The sequence below is a fragment of the Pelophylax lessonae genome (assembly GCF_965119305.1).
Source record: "Pelophylax lessonae genome assembly, chromosome: 13".
Taxonomy (NCBI): Eukaryota; Metazoa; Chordata; class Amphibia; order Anura; family Ranidae; genus Pelophylax; species Pelophylax lessonae.
In genome coordinates, this window is record NC_138780.1 from 1,761,080 (window position 1) to 1,783,279 (window position 22,200).

Below are 22,200 nucleotides of genomic sequence, written 5' to 3' on the forward strand. Positions count from 1 at the left end.
TGGTCCGGAGTCCGATCCACCACCACCTGCAATAGTCGATGACAACGAGGAATACGAAGTCGAGGCAATTGTGGATTGTAGGAAAAGAAGGAATACTATCCAGTACTTGATAAAATGGAAAGGCCATGGGAACCCGAAACCAATCTTCATGCCAAAAGACTGATACAGGCGTTTTTTTCGGGCCCACCCTGAAAGAAATGTTACAAATGGGCATCCGGAGGTTGCCCATTGGAGGGGTGGGCATTGTAAGAGAAGTTCTGTTGGGTCCAAATAGGCATTGGCGAGCATACCAGTGTCAGGTGTTATGGTATAATGATACCGGTGTCGGTGGTGTTATGGTGTAATACCGGTGTCGGGTTGTTTTGGTGTAATGATACCGGTGTCGGGGGTGTTATGGTGTAATTCCGGTGTCCGGGGTGTTATGGTGTAATTCCGGTGTCGGGGGGTGTTATGGTGTAATTCCGTTGTCGGGGGGTGTTATGGTGTAATGATACCAGTGTCGGGGGTGTTATGGTGTAATTCCGGTGTCGGGGGTGTTATGGTGTAATACAGGTGTCGGGGGTGTTATGGTGTAATTCCGGTGTCGGGGGGTGTTATGGTGTAATGATACCGGTGTCAGGGTTGTTATGGTGTAATGATACCGGTGTTGGGGTTGTTATGGTGTAATACCGGTGTCGGGGTTGTTATGGTGTAATGATACCGGTGTCGGGGGTGTGATGGTGTAATACCGGTGTCGGGGGTGTTATGGTGTAATGATACCGGTGTTGGGGGTGTTATGGTGTAATTCCGGTGTCGGGGGTGTGATGGTGTAATACCGGTGTTGGGGGTGTTATGGTGTAATTCCGGTGTCGGGGGTGTTATGGTGTAATTCCGGTGTCGGGGTTGTTATGGTGTAATTCCGGTGTCGGGGGTGTTATGGTGTAATGATACCGGTGTCGGGGGTGTTATGGTGTAATTCCGGTGTCGGGTGTTATGGTGTAATGATATCGGTGTCGGGGGTGTTATGGTGTAATTCCGGTGTCGGGGGTGTTATGGTGTAATACAGGTGTCGGGGGTGTTATGGTGTAATTCCGGTGTCGGGGGGTGTTATGGTGTAATGATACCGGTGTCAGGGTTGTTATGGTGTAATGATACCGGTGTTGGGGTTGTTATGGTGTAATACCGGTGTCGGGGTTGTTATGGTGTAATGATACCGATGTCGGGGGTGTGATGGTGTAATACCGGTGTCGGGGGTGTTATGGTGTAATGATACCGGTGTCGGGGGTGTTATGGTGTAATTCCGGTGTCGGGGGTGTGATGGTGTAATACCGGTGTTGGGGGTGTTATGGTGTAATTCCGGTGTCGGGGGTGTTATGGTGTAATTCCGGTGTCGGGGGTGTTATGGTGTAATGATACCGGTGTCGGGGGTGTTATGGTGTAATTCCGGTGTCGGGTGTTATGGTGTAATGATATCGGTGTCGGGGGTGTTATGGTGTAATTCCGGTGTCGGGGGTGTGATGGTGTAATACCGGTGTTGGGGGTGTTATGGTGTAATTCCGGTGTCGGGGGTGTTATGGTGTAATTCCGGTGTCGGGGTTGTTATGGTGTAATTCCGGTGTCGGGGGTGTTATGGTGTAATGATACCGGTGTCGGGGGTGTTATGGTGTAATTCCGGTGTCGGGTGTTATGGTGTAATGATACCGGTGTCGGGGGTGTTATGGTGTAATTCTGGTGTCGGGTGTTATGGTGTAATGATATCGGTGTCGGGGGTGTTATGGTGTAATTCCGGTGTCGGGGGTGTTATGGTGTAATGATATCGGTGTCGGGGGTGTAATTCCGGTGTCGGGGGTGTTATGGTGTAATGATACCGGTGTCGGGGGTGTTATGGTGTAATTCCGGTGTCGGGGGTGTTATGGTGTAATTCCGGTGTCGGGGTTGTTATGGTGTAATACCGGTGTCGGGGTGTAATAGTGTAATAGTACCCCGGTGTCGGGGTTGTTATGGTGTAATAGTACCCCGGTGTCGGGGGTGTTATGGTGTAATGATACCGGTGTCGGGGGTGTTATGGTGTAATAGTACCCCGGTGTCGGGGTGTTATGGTGTAATACCGGTGACGGGGGTGTGATAATGACATTTAGGTGTTTACTCTCGGAGTCGCTCTCACAATGCCGCCGGCTGTTTTTTCGGAGAATTGTTTTTCGGCGGCGGAGTTGCGTGAGAGCGAGGTGAGGGCCCGGCATGTATATATAGAAGAACCGGCACTGTGACATACCTGTCTGTGACGTCCCCCCCCCCAGTGTAAACACTGCCCACAAACAGGTGTGTAGGGTTAATGAAGATTTCTGTGGCCCCGGGGCCCTCACCAGACAGGTCCCTGGAATCCAGGCCAAGGTGCGCTGCTGTTATTGACACTCTCAGGGTCAATTAATTCCGGAACAACAACTTTACAATATCAGATATTTATAGAATGTGCGCTATGTGTGTGGAGTGACGGGGGAGCGAATCCTGCAGAGTCAGTGCCCCCATCCCTCCCCTCCACACTTCTCCTCTGCTGCACTCTGGAGGGGAGTGAAGTCTATAGAGTCAGTCCTGCAGCTCTGTTCTGTCCCTGTTGGGGGTCTCTGGTCTGTCCCTGTTGGGGGTCTCTGGTCTGTCCCTGTTGGGGGGCTCTGGTCTGTCCCTGTTGGGGGGCTCTGGTCTGTCCCTGTGTTGGGGGGGTCTGGTCTGTCCCTGTTGGGGGTCTCTGGTCTGTCCCTGTTGGGGGTCTCTTGTCTGTCCCTGTTGGGGGGCTCTGGTCTGTCCCTGTGTTGGGGGGCTCTGGTCTGTCCCTGTTGGGGGTCTCTGGTCTGTCCCTGTGTTGGGGGGCTCTGGTCTGTCCCTGTTGGGGGTCTCTGGTCTGTCCCTGTGTTGGGGGGCTCTGGTCTGTCCCTGTTGGGGGTCTCTGGTCTGTTCCTGTTGGGGGGGGGCTCTGGTCTGTCCCTGTTGGGGGGCTCTGGTCTGTCCCTGTGTTGGGGGGCTCTGGTCTGTCCCTGTTGGGGGTCTCTGGTCTGTCCCTGTGTTGGGGGGCTCTGGTCTGTCCCTGTTGGGGGTCTCTGGTCTGTTCCTGTTGGGGGGGGGCTCTGGTCTGTCCCTGTTGGGGGGCTCTGGTCTGTCCCTGTGTTGGGGGGCTCTGGTCTGTCCCTGTTGGGGGTCTCTGGTCTGTTCCTGTTGGGGGGGGGGCTCTGGTCTGTCCCTGATTGGGGGGGCTCTGGTCTGTTCCTGTGTTGGGGGGGCTCTGGTCTGTACCTGTTGTGGGGTTCTGGTCTATCCCGGGGGAGGGGCTCTGTTTCTCGGACCCCCTGGTGCCTCACTCAGCAGTTCTGAGCTAAACGCTGAAATCTGACTTTTATTTCATGATCTAATCTATTGATTCGGGGGGAGGGGCGCGGTGAGATGATTCGGAGGGGGGGGGGGGAGGGGAGGGGGGGCGCGGTGAGATTATCCGGTTACAGCTAAATAGCTTTTCTCGTGAAACCCAAACCGGTGCGACCCCCCCCTCCCCCTCCTCCCTGCCCCCGCCATCTGCAACTATAGATCTACAGGGGCCACAAAACTCTCCCAGAGTTCCCTGCTTCCATCTGCTCACAGGCGGGGGGCCCCACATAAATCCAAGACCCCCCCATAGATGTGACCCCTGACCTGAGGCCTTCCCAGGTGTGCAAACAGCTTACACTCCGATTCATCAGCTATAATATGATCTCTGGGCTGAAGAGCTTACACTCCGATTCATCAGGTATACTATCATCACTGGGCTGAAGAGCTTACACTCTATAACCCAGTAATTCCACCTTGAAGTCCCACAGGGAACAACATGACCTCTGGGAAGAAGAGCTTACACTCTAAAGCCCAGCAACTCCACCAAATGGCCTCATTAGGTATATTATGACCTCTGGGCAGAAGAGCTTACACTCTATAGCCCATCAATTCCACCTTAAGACCTCAACAGGTATAATATAACCTCTGAGCAGAAGAGCTTACACTCTATAGCCTGGAACTTCATCTTGAGGCCTCACCGGGTATCATATTACCTCTGGGCAGAAGAGCTCACACTCTATAACCCAGTAATTCCACCTTGAAGTCCCACAGGGAACAACATGACCTCTGGGCAAATGAGCTTACACTCTATAGCTCAGCAATTCCACATCATGGCCTCACTAGGTATCATATAACCTGGGCAGAAGAGCTCACACTCTACAGAACCATACCCAGAGTCTTTCCAAAATATGACCTCTTGCTCAAAGAGCTCACACTCTACAGCCCAGCAATTCCCTTTCAAGGCCTCACCTGGTATATTGTGTCCTTTGGGCAGAAGAGCTCACACTCTATAGTCCAGCAATTCCCTCTCCAGGCCTCACCAGGTATTATATAACCTGGGCAGAGGAGCTCACACTCTATAGCCCAGTATTTCCACCTTCAGGCCCCACAAGGTACAACATGACCTCTGGGTAGAAGAGCTCACACTCTATAGTCCCTCTCCAGGCCTCACCAGGTATTATATAAGCTGGGCAGAGGAGCTCACACTCTATGGAACTATACCCAGATACCCTGAGCCTTTATAAAACATGGCATCTTGCTTGAAGAGCTCACACTCTATAGCCCCGAAACTTCATCTTGAGGTCTCACCAGGTATAATAATACCTCTGGGCAGAAGAGCTCACACTCTATACCTCAGTAATTCCACCTTGAGGCCCCACAAGGTACAACATGATCTCTGGACAGAAGAGCTCACACTCTATAGCTTGGAACTTCATCTCGAGCCCTCACCAGGTATCATATCCTGGACAGAAGAGCTCACACTCTATAGGCCCTTGCACGGTGTTCTGAGGGGTGAAGATAACAGTATAACAATGCTGGACAGAAGAGCTGACAGTCAGCTGAGTGCCCCGGGGGATGATGGGAGGTGGGGGCGGAGCCAGCACACGTGTGGCCAGGCACAGCTACACTGATAAGACTCCAATAATAAATATGAGGTCAGGTGAGATAATCAGAGATGATGTCATGTGACCTCACCTGTGTACTCCGCTCTACACGTGTGTCCCCGGGGGGAGGGGAGGGGGGCAGTGATGTCATCCTACTACTGGTGACAGTATTCCTTACCTGAGCACCCCTAGAATGTGGAGCCCCTTCTTACCTGAGCACCCCTAGAATGTGGAGCCCCTTCTTATCTGAGCACCCCTAGAATGTGGAGCCTCTTCTTATCTGAGCACCCCTAGAATGTGGAGCCCCTTCTTATCTGAGCACCCCTAGAATGTGGAGCCCCTTCTTATCTGAGCACCCCTAGAATGTGGAGCCCCTTCTTATCTGAGCACCCCTAGAATGTGGAGCCCCTTCTTATCTGAGCACCCCTAGAATGTGGAGCCCCTTCTTATCTGAGCACCCCTACAATGTGGAGCCTCTTCTTATCTGAGCATCCCCAGAATGTAGGGCCCCTTCTTATCTGAGCACCCCTAGAATGTGGAGCCCCTTCTTATCTGAGCACCCCTAGAATGTGGAGCCCCTTCTTATCTGAGCACCCCCAGATTGTAGGGCCTCTTCTTATCTGAGCACCCCTAGAATGTGGAGCCCCTTCTTATCTGAGCACCCCTAGAATGTGGAGCCTCTTCTTATCTGAGCACCCCTAGAATGTGGAGCCCCTTCTTATCTGAGCACCCCTAGAATGTGGAGCCCCTTCTTATCTGAGCACCCCCAGATTGTAGGGCCTCTTCTTATCTGAGCACCCCTACAATGTGGAGCCTCTTCTTATCTGAGCACCCCTAGAATGTGGAGCCTCTTCTTATCTGAGCACCCCTAGAATGTGGAGCCTCTTCTTATCTGAGCACCCCTACAATGTGGAGCCCCTTCTTATCTGAGCACCCCTAGAATGTGGAGCCTCTTCTTATCTGAGCACCCCTAGAATGTGGAGCCTCTTCTTATCTGAGCACCCCTACAATGTGGAGCCCCTTCTTATCTGAGCACCCCTAGAATGTGGAGCCTCTTCTTATCTGAGCACCCCTAGAATGTGGAGCCCCTTCTTATCTGAGCACCCCTAGAATGTGGAGCCCCTTCTTATCTGAGCACCCCTAGAATGTGGAGCCCCTTCTTATCTGAGCACCCCTAGAATGTGGAGCCCCTTCTTATCTGAGCACCCCTACAATGTGGAGCCTCTTCTTATCTGAGCATCCCCAGAATGTAGGGCCCCTTCTTATCTGAGCACCCCTAGAATGTGGAGCCCCTTCTTATCTGAGCACCCCTACAATGTGGAGCCCCTTCTTATCTGAGCACCCCCAGATTGTAGGGCCTCTTCTTATCTGAGCACCCCTACAATGTGGAGCCTCTTCTTATCTGAGCACCCCTAGAATGTGGAGCCCCTTCTTATCTGAGCACCCCTAGAATGTGGAGCCTCTTCTTATCTGAGCACCCCTAGAATGTGGAGCCCCTTCTTATCTGAGCACCCCTAGAATGTGGAGCCCCTTCTTATCTGAGCACCCCCAGATTGTAGGGCCTCTTCTTATCTGAGCACCCCTACAATGTGGAGCCTCTTCTTATCTGAGCACCCCTAGAATGTGGAGCCCCTTCTTATCTGAGCACCCCCAGATTGTAGGGCCTCTTCTTATCTGAGCACCCCTACAATGTGGAGCCCCTTCTTATCTGAGCACCCCTAGAATGTGGAGCCCCTTCTTATCTGAGCACCCCCAGATTGTAGGGCCTCTTCTTATCTGAGCACCCCTACAATGTGGAGCCCCTTCTTATCTGAGCACCCCTAGAATGTGGAGCCCCTTCTTATCTGAGCACCCCTAGAATGTGGAGCCCCTTCTTATCTGAGCACCCCTAGAATGTGGAGCCTCTTCTTATCTGAGCACCCCTAGAATGTGGAGCCCCTTCTTATCTGAGCACCCCTAGAATGTGGAGCCTCTTCTTATCTGAGCACCCCTACAATGTGGAGCCCCTTCTTACCTGAGCACCCCTAGAATGTGGAGCCCCTTCTTATCTGAGCACCCCTAGAATGTGGAGCCCCTTCTTATCTGAGCACCCCTAGAATGTGGAGCCTCTTCTTATCTGAGCACCCCTAGAATGTAGGGCCCCTTCTTATCTGAGCACCCCTAGAATGTGGAGCCCCTTCTTATCTGAGCACCCCTAGAATGTGGAGCCTCTTCTTATCTGAGCACCCCTAGAATGTGGAGCCCCTTCTTATCTGAGCACCCCTACAATGTGGAGCCTCTTCTTATCTGAGCACCCCTAGAATGTGGAGCCCCTTCTTATCTGAGCACCCCTAGAATGTGGAGCCCCTTCTTATCTGAGCACCCCTAGAATGTAGGGCCCCTTCTTATCTGAGCACCCCCAGAATGTGGAGCCCCTTCTTATCTGAGCACCCCCAGAATGTGGAGCCCCTTCTTATCTGAGCACCCCCAGAATGTGGAGCCCCTTCTTATCTGAGCACCCCCAGATTGTAGGGCCTCTTCTTATCTGAGCACCCCTAGAATGTGGAGCCCCTTCTTATCTGAGCACCCCTAGAATGTGGAGCCCCTTCTTATCTGAGCACCCCTAGAATGTGGAGCCCCTTCTTATCTGAGCACCCCTACAATGTGGAGCCCCTTCTTATCTGAGCACCCCTAGAATGTGGAGCCCCTTCTTATCTGAGCACCCCTAGAATGTGGAGCCCCTTCTTATCTGAGCACCCCTAGAATGTGGAGCCCCTTCTTATCTGAGCACCCCTAGAATGTGGAGCCCCTTCTTATCTGAGCACCCCTAGAATGTGGAGCCCCTTCTTATCTGAGCACCCCTAGAATGTGGAGCCCCTTCTTATCTGAGCACCCCTAGAATGTGGAGCCCCTTCTTATCTGAGCACCCCTACAATGTGGAGCCTCTTCTTATCTGAGCACCCCTACAATGTGGAGCCTCTTCTTATCTGAGCACCCCTAGAATGTGGAGCCCCTTCTTATCTGAGCACCCCTAGAATGTGGAGCCCCTTCTTATCTGAGCACCCCCAGAATGTGCGGCCCCTTCTTATCTGAGCACCCCCAGAATGTGGAGCCCCTTCTTATCTGAGCATCCCCAGATTGTAGGGCCCCTTCTTATCTGAGCACCCCCAGATTGTAGGGCCCCTTCTTATCTGAGCACCCCCAGATTGTAGGGCCTCTTCTTATCTGAGCACCCCCAGATTGTAGGGCCTCTAGGGCCTCTTCTTATCTGAGCATCCCCAGATTGTAGGGCCCCTTCTTATCTGAGCACCCCCAGAATGTGGAGCCCCTTGTTATCTGAGCACCCCCAGATTGTAGGGCCCCTTCTTATCTGAGCATCCCCAGATTGTAGGGCCTCTTCTTATCTGAGCACCCCCAGATTGTAGGGCCTCTTCTTATCTGAGCACCCCCAGAATGTGGAGCCCCTTCTTATCTGAGCATCCTCAGATTGTAGGGCCTCTTCTTATCTGAGCACCCCCAGATTGTAGGGCCCCTTCTTATCTGAGCACCCCCAGATTGTAGGGCCCCTTCTTATCTGAGCACCCCCAGATTGTAGGGCTTCTTCTTATCTGAGCACCCCTAGAATGTGGAGCCTCTTCTTATCTGAGCACCCCAGAATGTGGAGCCCCTTGTTATCTGAGCATCCCCAGATTGTAGGGCTTCTTATCTGAGCACCCCCAGATTGTGGAGCCCCTTCTTATCTGAGCACCCCCAGATTGTAGGGCCTCTTCTTATCTGAGCACCCCCAGAATGTGGAGCCCCTTCTTATCTGAGCACCCCCAGATTGTAGGGCCTCTTCTTATCTGAGCACCCCAGAATGTGGAGCCCCTTGTTAAAGGAGTACCCTTGGAATTTTGGGGCCCCTTGTTAAAGGAGTACCCTTGGAATGTTGGGGCCCCTTGTTATCTGGGCACCCTGGGATCTGGCAGAATGTGGGGTGCAGTTTTTGCCCCCCCATGTTTGGCTGTGCTGTGATTGGGGGAGGGGAATGTTGTGATTGGTGGGAATTGTTTGTGAACTTTTATAGGAAGTTTACAGATCAATAAACCTTCCCCTCCCCCTCCCCGATTACCTGCAAGGTGACGCCACGTACGCCCCGCGCCGCACGTACTGGAGGAGGGGGAGGGGATCTGTAGCTTCATAACAATAATCCTTCTGATTGAGTGTTGGTACTCCAGTCCTGGGAGTTCTGCCCCTGGTCCTGTGTATTGGCCCCCAGTTCTCTGAATTGGCCCTGGTCCTGTGTATTGGCCCCTGGACCTCTGAATTGGCCCTGGTCCTGTGTATTGGCCCCCAGTCCTGTGTATTGGCCCTGGACCTCTATATTGGCCCTGGTCCTGTGTATTGGCCCCCGGTCCTCTGAATTGACCCTGGTCCTGTGTATTGGACCCCAGTCCTGTGTATTGGCCCCTGGATCTCTGAATTGGCCCTGGTCCTGTGTATTGGCCCCCAGTCCTCTGAATTGACCCTGGTCTTGTTTACTGGCCCCTGGTCCTGTGTATTGGCCCCTGGTCCTCTGAATTGACCCTGGTCCTTTGTATTGCCCCCTGGTCCTATGTATTGGCCCCTGGTCCTCTGAATTGACCCTGGTCCTTTGTATTGGCCCCTGGTCTTGTGTATTGGCCCCTGGTCCTCTGAATTGGCCCCAGTCCTGCGTATTGGCCCCTGGTCCTCTGAATCGTCCCCTCTCCATACAGCGGGGGTCTCCTGGTGATTGGCCGGGATCAGTCACTAATTGTACAATGTTGTGAGTTAATTATGTAAAGGTCGGAGTAGCGATCGGTGATTGTGTATTGGCTCCTCTTCATTCCTATGACCTGCTAATCCCTTTCACCTGTTTGGATGGTAATTAGGGGCCCCTTTGATGTCCCCAGGGGGTCCAATCAGACACTAATTGGGGGGGAAGTGCTGATTTCTGATTTCATTAATTGGGGCCTCCGACCATCAGCAGATCTTCATTGTGTATTCTGTCCGTGTGCCTCCGGGGCCCCTCACCCAACCACTGACCCGGGGCCCCTCACCCAACCACTGACCCGGGGCCCCTCACCCAACCACTGACCCCCCATACTGCATATCACTGGGCCCCTCACCCAACCACTGACCCGGGGCCCCTCACCCAACCACTGACCCCCATACTGCATACCACTGGGCCCCTCACCCAACCACTGACCCGGGCCCCTCACCCAACCACTGACCCGGGGCCCCTTACCCAACCACTGACCCGGGGCCCCTCGCCCAACCACTGACCCCCCATACTGCATATCACTGGGGCCCTCACCCAACCACTGACCCCCATACTGGATATCACTGGGCCCCTCACCCAACCACTGACCCCATACTGGATACCACTGGGCCCCTCACCCAACCACTGACCCCATACTGGATATCACTGGGCCCCTCACCCAACCACTGACCCCCATACTGGATATCACTGGGCCCCTCACCCAACCACTGACCCCCATACTGGATACCACTGGGCCCCTCACCCAACCACTGACCCCATACTGGATATCACTGGGCCCCTCATCCAACCACTGACCCCCATACTGGATACCACTGGGCCCCTCACCCAACCACTGACCCCATACTGGATATCACTGGGCCCCTCACCCAACCACTGACCCCATACTGGATACCACTGGGCCCCTCACCCAACCACTGACCCCATACTGGATATCACTGGGCCCCTCACCCAACCACTGACCCCATACTGGATATCACTGGGCCCCTCACCCAACCACTGACCCCCCATACTGGATACCACTGGGCCCCTCACCCAACCACTGACCCCATACTGGATATCACTGGGCCCCTCACCCAACCACTGACCCCATACTGGATATCACTGGGCCCCTCACCCAACCACTGACCCCATACTGGATATCACTGGGCCCCTCACCCAACCACTGACCCCATACTGGATATCACTGGGCCCCTCACCCAACCACTGACCCCATACTGCATATCACTGGGCCCCTCACCCAACCACTGACCCCCCATACTGGATATCACTGGGCCCCTCACCCAACCACTGACCCCATACTGGATATCACTGGGCCCCTCACCCAACCACTGACCCCATACTGGATACCACTGGGCCCCTCACCCAACCACTGACCCCATACTGGATATCACTGGGCCCCTCACCCAACCACTGACCCCCATACTGCATATCACTGGGCCCCTCACCCAACCACTGACCCCATACTGGATACCACCAGGCCCCTCACCCAACCACTGACCCCATACTGGATATCACTGGGCCCCTCACCCAACCACTGACCCCCATACTGCATATCACTGGGCCCCTCACCCAACCACTGACCCCATACTGGATACCACCAGGCCCCTCACCCAACCACTGACCCCATACTGGATATCACTGGGCCCCTCACCCAACCACTGACCCCATACTGGATACCACTGGGCCCCTCACCCAACCACTGACCCCCATACTGGATATCACTGGGCCCCTCACCCAACCACTGACCCCATACTGGATATCACTGGGCCCCTCCCCCAACCACTGACCCCATACTGGATACCACTGGGCCCCTCACCCAACCACTGACCCCATACTGGATATCACTGGGCCCCTCACCCAACCACTGACCCCATACTGGATACCACTGGGCCCCTCACCCAACCACTGACCCCATACTGGATATCACTGGGCCCCTCACCCAACCACTGACCCCATACTGGATATCACTGGGCCCCTCACCCAACCACTGACCCCATACTGGATATCACTGGGCCCCTCACCCAACCACTGACCCCATACTGGATATCACTGGGCCCCTCACCCAACCACTGACCCCATACTGGATACCACTGGGCCCCTCACCCAACCACTGACCCCCATACTGGATATCACTGGGCCCCTCACCCAACCACTGACCCCATACTGGATATCACTGGGCCCCTCCCCCAACCACTGACCCCATACTGGATATCACTGGGCCCCTCACCCAACCACTGACCCCCCATACTGGATATCACTGGGCCCCTCACCCAACCACTGACCCCATACTGGATATCACTGGGCCCCTCACCCAACCACTGACCCCATACTGGATACCACTGGGCCCCTCACCCAACCACTGACCCCATACTGGATATCACTGGGCCCCTCACCCAACCACTGACCCCCATACTGCATATCACTGGGCCCCTCACCCAACCACTGACCCCATACTGGATACCACCAGGCCCCTCACCCAACCACTGACCCCATACTGGATATCACTGGGCCCCTCACCCAACCACTGACCCCCATACTGCATATCACTGGGCCCCTCACCCAACCACTGACCCCATACTGGATACCACCAGGCCCCTCACCCAACCACTGACCCCATACTGGATATCACTGGGCCCCTCACCCAACCACTGACCCCATACTGGATACCACTGGGCCCCTCACCCAACCACTGACCCCCATACTGGATATCACTGGGCCCCTCACCCAACCACTGACCCCATACTGGATACCACTGGGCCCCTCACCCAACCACTGACCCCCCATACTGGATATCACTGGGCCCCTCACCCAACCACTGACCCCATACTGGATACCACTGGGCCCCTCACCCAACCACTGACCCCATACTGGATATCACTGGGCCCCTCACCCCACCACCGACCCCATACTGGATATCACTGGGCCCCTCACCCAACCACTGAAGCCATACTGGATATCACTGGGCCCCTCACCCAACCACCATCCCCATACTGGATATCACTGGGCCCCTCACCCAACCACTGACCCCCCATACTGGATATCACTGGGCCCCTCACCCAACCACTGACCCCATACTGGATATCACTGGGCCCCTCACCCAACCACTGACCCCCCATACTGGATATCACTGGGCCCCTCACCCAACCACTGACCCCATACTGGATATCACTGGGCCCCTCACCCCACCACCGACCCCATACTGGATATCACTGGGCCCCTCACCCAACCACTGACCCCCCATACTGGATACCACTGGGCCCCTCACCCAACCACTGAAGCCATACTGGATATCACTGGGCCCCTCACCCAACCACCATCCCCATACTGGATATCACTGGGCCCCTCACCCAACCACTGACCCCCCATACTGGATATCACTGGGCCCCTCACCCAACCACTGACCCCATACTGGATATCACTGGGCCCCTCACCCAACCACTGACCCCATACTGGATATCACTGGGCCCCTCACCCAACCACTGACCCCATACTGGATATCACTGGGCCCCTCCCCCAACCACTGACCCCATACTGGATACCACTGGGCCCCTCACCCAACCACTGACCCCCATACTGGATATCACTGGGCCCCTCACCCAACCACTGACCCCATACTGGATATCACTGGGCCCCTCCCCCAACCACTGACCCCATACTGGATATCACTGGGCCCCTCACCCAACCACTGACCCCCCATACTGGATATCACTGGGCCCCTCACCCAACCACTGACCCCATACTGGATATCACTGGGCCCCTCACCCAACCACTGAAGCCATACTGGATATCACTGGGCCCCTCACCCAACCACCATCCCCATACTGGATATCACTGGGCCCCTCACCCAACCACTGACCCCATACTGGATACCACTGGGCCCCTCACCCAACCACTGACCCCCATACTGGATATCACTGGGCCCCTCACCCAACCACCATCCCCATACTGGATATCACTGGGCCCCTCACCCAACCACTGACCCCCCATACTGGATATCACTGGGCCCCTCACCCAACCACTGACCCCATACTGGATATCACTGGGCCCCTCACCCAACCACTGATCCCATACTGGATACCACTGGGCCCCTCCCCCAACCACTGACCCCCATACTGGATATCACTGGGCCCCTCCCCCAACCACTGACCCCCATACTGGATATCACTGGGCCCCTCACCCAACCACTGACCCCCCATACTGGATATCACTGGGCCCCTCACCCAACCACTGACCCCATACTGGATATCACTGGGCCCCTCACCCAACCACTGACCCCATACTGGATACCACTGGGCCCCTCACCCAACCACTGACCCCCCATACTGGATATCACTGGGCCCCTCACCCAACCACTGACCCCATACTGGATATCACTGGGCCCCTCACCCCACCACCGACCCCATACTGGATATCACTGGGCCCCTCCCCCAACCACTGACCCCCATACTGGATATCACTGGGCCCCTCACCCCACCACCGACCCCATACTGGATATCACTGGGCCCCTCACCTAACCACTGACCCCCATACTGGATATCACTGGGCCCCTCACCCAACCACCATCCCCATACTGGATATCACTGGGCCCCTCACCTAACCACTGACCCCCATACTGGATATCACTGGGCCCCTCACCTAACCACTTACCCCCATACTGGATATCACTGGGCCCCTCACCCAACCACTGACCCCATACTGGATATCACTGGGCCCCTCACCCCACCACCGACCCCATACTGGATATCACTGGGCCCCTCACCCAACCACTGACCCCATACTGGATATCACTGGGCCCCTCACCCAACCACTGACCCCATACTGGATATCACTGGGCCCCTCACCCAACCACTGACCCCATACTGGATATCACTGGGCCCCTCACCCAACCACTGACCCCCCATACTGGATATCACTGGGCCCCTCACCCAACCACTGACCCCATACTGGATATCACTGGGCCCCTCCCCCAACCACTGACCCCATACTGGATATCACTGGGCCCCTCACCCCACCACCGACCCCATACTGGATATCACTGGGCCCCTCACCCAACCACCATCCCCATACTGGATATCACTGGGCTCCTCACCCCACCACCGACCCCATACTGGATATCACTGGGCCCCTCACCCAACCACTGACCCCATACTGGATATCACTGGGCCCCTCACCCAACCACTGACCCCATACTGGATATAACTGGGCCCCTCCCCCAACCACTGACCCCATACTGGATACCACTGGGCCCCTCACCCAACCACTGACCCCCATACTGGATATCACTGGGCCCCTCACCCAACCACTGACCCCATACTGGATATCACTGGGCCCCTCACCCAACCATCATCCCCATACTGGATATCACTGGGCCCCTCACCCCACCACCGACCCCATACTGGATATCACTGGGCCCCTCACCTAACCACTGACCCCCATACTGGATATCACTGGGCCCCTCACCCAACCACTGACCCCATACTGCATATCACTGGGCCCCTCACCCAACCACTGATCCCATACTGGATACCACTGGGCCCCTCCCCCAACCACTGACCCCATACTGGATATCACTGGGCCCCTCACCCAACCACTGACCCCATACTGGATATAACTGGGCCCCTCCCCCAACCACTGACCCCATACTGGATACCACTGGGCCCCTCACCCAACCACTGACCCCCATACTGGATATCACTGGGCCCCTCACCCAACCACTGACCCCATACTGGATATCACTGGGCCCCTCACCCAACCATCATCCCCATACTGGATATCACTGGGCCCCTCCCCCAACCACCGACCCCATACTGGATATCACTGGGCCCCTCACCCAACCATCATCCCCATACTGCATATCACTGGGCCCCTCACCTAACCACTGACCCCATACTGGATATCACTGGGCCCCTCACCTAACCACTGACCCCCATACTGGATATCACTGGGCCCCTCACCCAACCACTGACCCCATACTGGATATCACTGGGCCCCTCACCCAACCACTGATCCCATACTGCATATCACTGGGCCCCTCACCCAACCACTGACCCCATACTGGATATCACTGGGCCCCTCACCCAACCACTGACCCCATACTGGATATCACTGGGCCCCTCACCCAACCACTGATCCCATACTGCATATCACTGGGCCCCTCACCCAACCACTGACCCCATACTGGATATCACTGGGCCCCTCACCCAACCACTGATCCCATACTGCATATCACTGGGCCCCTCACCCAACCACTGACCCCATACTGGATATCACTGGGCCCCTCACCCAACCACTGATCCCATACTGCATATCACTGGGCCCCTCCCCCAACCACCGACCCCATACTGGATATCACTGGGCCCCTCACCCAACCACTGACCCCATACTGGATATCACTGGGCCCCTCACCCCACCACCGACCCCATACTGGATATCACTGGGCCCCTCACCCAACCACTGATCCCATACTGGATATCACTGGGCCCCTCACCTAACCACTGACCCCCATACTGGATATCACTGGGCCCCTCACCCAACCACTGACCCCATACTGCATATCACTGGGCCCCTCACCCAACCACTGACCCCCATACTGGATACCACTGGGCCCCTCCCCCAACCACTGACCCCATACTGGATATCACTGGGCCCCTCACTCAACCACTGACCCCATACTGGATACCACTGGGCCCCTCACCCAACCACTGACCCCCATACTGGATATCACTGGGCCCCTCACCCAACCATCATCCCCATACTGGATATCACTGGGCCCCTCACCCAACCACTGACCCCATACTGGATATCACTGGGCCCCTCACCCAACCATCATCCCCATACTGGATATCACTGGGCCCCTCACCCCACCACCGACCCCATACTGGATATCACTGGGCCCCTCACCCAACCACTGACCCCATACTGCATATCACTGGGCCCCTCACCCAACCACTGATCCCATACTGGATATCACTGGGCCCCTCACCCAACCACTGATCCCATACTGGATACCACTGGGCCCCTCCCCCAACCACTGACCCCATACTGGATATCACTGGGCCCCTCACCCAACCACTGACCCCCCATACTGGATATCACTGGGCCCCTCACCCAACCACTGACCCCATACTGGATATCACTGGGCCCCTCACCCAACCACTGACCCCATACTGGATATCACTGGGCCCCTCACCTAACCACTGACCCCCATACTGGATATCACTGGGCCCCTCACCCAACCACTGACCCCATACTGCATATCACTGGGCCCCTCACCCAACCACTGATCCCATACTGGATACCACTGGGCCCCTCCCCCAACCACTGACCCCATACTGGATATCACTGGGCCCCTCACCCAACCACTGACCCCCCATACTGGATATCACTGGGCCCCTCACCCAACCACTGACCCCATACTGGATATCACTGGGCCCCTCCCCCAACCACTGACCCCATACTGGATACCACTGGGCCCCTCACCCAACCACTGACCCCCATACTGGATATCACTGGGCCCCTCACCCAACCACTGACCCCATACTGGATATCACTGGGCCCCTCACCCAACCATCATCCCCATACTGGATATCACTGGGCCCCTCACCCCACCACCGACCCCATACTGGATATCACTGGGCCCCTCACCTAACCACTGACCCCCATACTGGATATCACTGGGCCCCTCACCCAACCACTGACCCCATACTGCATATCACTGGGCCCCTCACCCAACCACTGACCCCCATACTGGATATCACTGGGCCCCTCACCCAACCACTGACCCCATACTGGATACCACTGGGCCCCTCCCCCAACCACTGACCCCATACTGGATATCACTGGGCCCCTCACCCAACCACTGACCCCATACTGGATATAACTGGGCCCCTCCCCCAACCACTGACCCCATACTGGATACCACTGGGCCCCTCACCCAACCACTGACCCCCATACTGGATATCACTGGGCCCCTCACCCAACCACTGACCCCATACTGGATATCACTGGGCCCCTCACCCAACCATCATCCCCATACTGGATATCACTGGGCCCCTCCCCCAACCACCGACCCCATACTGGATATCACTGGGCCCCTCACCCAACCATCATCCCCATACTGGATATCACTGGGCCCCTCCCCCAACCACCGACCCCATACTGGATATCACTGGGCCCCTCACCCAACCATCATCCCCATACTGGATATCACTGGGCCCCTCCCCCAACCACCATCCCCATACTGGATATCACTGGGCCCCTCACCCAACCACTGACCCCATACTGGATATCACTGGGCCCCTCCCCCAACCACTGACCCCATACTGGATACCACTGGGCCCCTCACCCAACCACTGACCCCCATACTGGATATCACTGGGCCCCTCACCCAACCACTGACCCCATACTGGATATCACTGGGCCCCTCCCCCAACCACTGACCCCATACTGGATATCACTGGGCCCCTCACCCAACCACTGACCCCCCATACTGGATATCACTGGGCCCCTCACCCAACCACTGACCCCATACTGGATATCACTGGGCCCCTCACCCAACCACTGACCCCATACTGGATATCACTGGGCCCCTCCCCCAACCACTGACCCCATACTGGATACCACTGGGCCCCTCACCCAACCACTGACCCCCATACTGGATATCACTGGGCCCCTCACCCAACCACTGACCCCATACTGGATATCACTGGGCCCCTCCCCCAACCACTGACCCCATACTGGATATCACTGGGCCCCTCACCCAACCACTGACCCCATACTGGATATCACTGGGCCCCTCACCCAACCACCATCCCCATACTGGATATCACTGGGCCCCTCACCCAACCACTGACCCCATACTGGATATCACTGGGCCCCTCACCCAACCACTGACCCCATACTGGATATCACTGGGCCCCTCACCCAACCACTGACCCCCCATACTGGATATCACTGGGCCCCTCACCCAACCACTGACCCCCCATACTGGATATCACTGGGCCCCTCACCCAACCACTGACCCCATACTGGATATCACTGGGCCCCTCACCCAACCACCATCCCCATACTGGATATCACTGGGCCCCTCACCCAACCACTGACCCCATACTGGATACCACTGGGCCCCTCACCCAACCACTGACCCCCATACTGGATATCACTGGGCCCCTCACCCAACCACCATCCCCATACTGGATATCACTGGGCCCCTCACCCAACCACTGACCCCCCATACTGGATATCACTGGGCCCCTCACCCAACCACTGACCCCATACTGGATATCACTGGGCCCCTCACCCAACCACTGATCCCATACTGGATACCACTGGGCCCCTCCCCCAACCACTGACCCCCATACTGGATATCACTGGGCCCCTCCCCCAACCACTGACCCCCATACTGGATATCACTGGGCCCCTCACCCAACCACTGACCCCCCATACTGGATATCACTGGGCCCCTCACCCAACCACTGACCCCATACTGGATATCACTGGGCCCCTCACCCAACCACTGACCCCATACTGGATACCACTGGGCCCCTCACCCAACCACTGACCCCCATACTGGATATCACTGGGCCCCTCACCCAACCACTGACCCCATACTGGATATCACTGGGCCCCTCACCCAACCACTGATCCCATACTGCATATCACTGGGCCCCTCACCCCACCACCGACCCCATACTGGATATCACTGGGCCCCTCACCCAACCACTGACCCCATACTGGATATCACTGGGCCCCTCACCCCACCACCGACCCCATACTGGATATCACTGGGCCCCTCCCCCAACCACTGACCCCCATACTGGATATCACTGGGCCCCTCACCCCACCACCGACCCCATACTGGATATCACTGGGCCCCTCACCTAACCACTGACCCCCATACTGGATATCACTGGGCCCCTCACCCAACCACCATCCCCATACTGGATATCACTGGGCCCCTCACCTAACCACTGACCCCCATACTGGATATCACTGGGCCCCTCACCCAACCACCATCCCCATACTGGATATCACTGGGCCCCTCACCTAACCACTTACCCCCATACTGGATATCACTGGGCCCCTCACCCAACCACTGACCCCATACTGGATATCACTGGGCCCCTCACCCCACCACCGACCCCATACTGGATATCACTGGGCCCCTCACCCAACCACTGACCCCATACTGGATATCACTGGGCCCCTCCCCCAACCACTGACCCCATACTGGATATCACTGGGCCCCTCACCCAACCACTGACCCCCCATACTGGATATCACTGGGCCCCTCACCCAACCACTGACCCCATACTGGATATCACTGGGCCCCTCACCCAACCACTGACCCCCCATACTGGATATCACTGGGCCCCTCACCCAACCACTGACCCCATACTGGATATCACTGGGCCCCTCCCCCAACCACTGACCCCATACTGGATATCACTGGGCCCCTCACCCCACCACCGACCCCATACTGGATATCACTGGGCCCCTCACCCAACCACCATCCCCATACTGGATATCACTGGGCTCCTCACCCCACCACCGACCCCATACTGGATATCACTGGGCCCCTCACCCAACCACCATCCCCATACTGGATATCACTGGGCCCCTCACCCAACCACTGACCCCATACTGGATATCACTGGGCCCCTCACCCAACCACTGACCCCATACTGGATATAACTGGGCCCCTCCCCCAACCACTGACCCCATACTGGATACCACTGGGCCCCTCACCCAACCACTGACCCCCATACTGGATATCACTGGGCCCCTCACCCAACCACTGACCCCATACTGGATATCACTGGGCCCCTCACCCAACCATCATCCCCATACTGGATATCACTGGGCCCCTCACCCCACCACCGACCCCATACTGGATATCACTGGGCCCCTCACCTAACCACTGACCCCCATACTGGATATCACTGGGCCCCTCACCCAACCACTGACCCCATACTGCATATCACTGGGCCCCTCACCCAACCACTGATCCCATACTGGATACCACTGGGCCCCTCCCCCAACCACTGACCCCATACTGGATATCACTGGGCCCCTCACCCAACCACTGACCCCATACTGGATATCACTGGGCCCCTCACCCAACCACTGACCCCATACTGGATATAACTGGGCCCCTCCCCCAACCACTGACCCCATACTGGATACCACTGGGCCCCTCACCCAACCACTGACCCCCATACTGGATATCACTGGGCCCCTCACCCAACCACTGACCCCATACTGGATATCACTGGGCCCCTCACCCAACCATCATCCCCATACTGGATATCACTGGGCCCCTCCCCCAACCACCGACCCCATACTGGATATCACTGGGCCCCTCACCCAACCATCATCCCCATACTGCATATCACTGGGCCCCTCACCTAACCACTGACCCCATACTGGATATCACTGGGCCCCTCACCTAACCACTGACCCCCATACTGGATATCACTGGGCCCCTCACCCAACCACTGACCCCATACTGCATATCACTGGGCCCCTCACCCAACCACTGACCCCATACTGGATATCACTGGGCCCCTCACCCAACCACTGATCCCATACTGCATATCACTGGGCCCCTCACCCAACCACTGACCCCATACTGGATATCACTGGGCCCCTCACCCAACCACTGATCCCATACTGCATATCACTGGGCCCCTCCCCCAACCACCGACCCCATACTGGATATCACTGGGCCCCTCACCCAACCACTGACCCCATACTGGATATCACTGGGCCCCTCACCCAACCACTGATCCCATACTGGATACCACTGGGCCCCTCACCTAACCACTGACCCCCATACTGGATATCACTGGGCCCCTCACCCAACCACTGACCCCCATACTGGATACCACTGGGCCCCTCCCCCAACCACTGACCCCATACTGGATACCACTGGGCCCCTCACCCAACCACTGACCCCCATACTGGATATCACTGGGCCCCTCACCCAACCATCATCCCCATACTGGATATCACTGGGCCCCTCACCCAACCACTGACCCCATACTGGATATCACTGGGCCCCTCACCCAACCATCATCCCCATACTGGATATCACTGGGCCCCTCACCCCACCACCGACCCCATACTGGATATCACTGGGCCCCTCACCCAACCACTGACCCCATACTGCATATCACTGGGCCCCTCACCCAACCACTGATCCCATACTGGATACCACTGGGCCCCTCCCCCAACCACTGACCCCATACTGGATATCACTGGGCCCCTCACCCAACCACTGACCCCCCATACTGGATATCACTGGGCCCCTCACCCAACCACTGACCCCATACTGGATATCACTGGGCCCCTCACCCAACCACTGACCCCATACTGGATATCACTGGGCCCCTCACCTAACCACTGACCCCCATACTGGATATCACTGGGCCCCTCACCCAACCACTGACCCCATACTGCATATCACTGGGCCCCTCACCCAACCACTGATCCCATACTGGA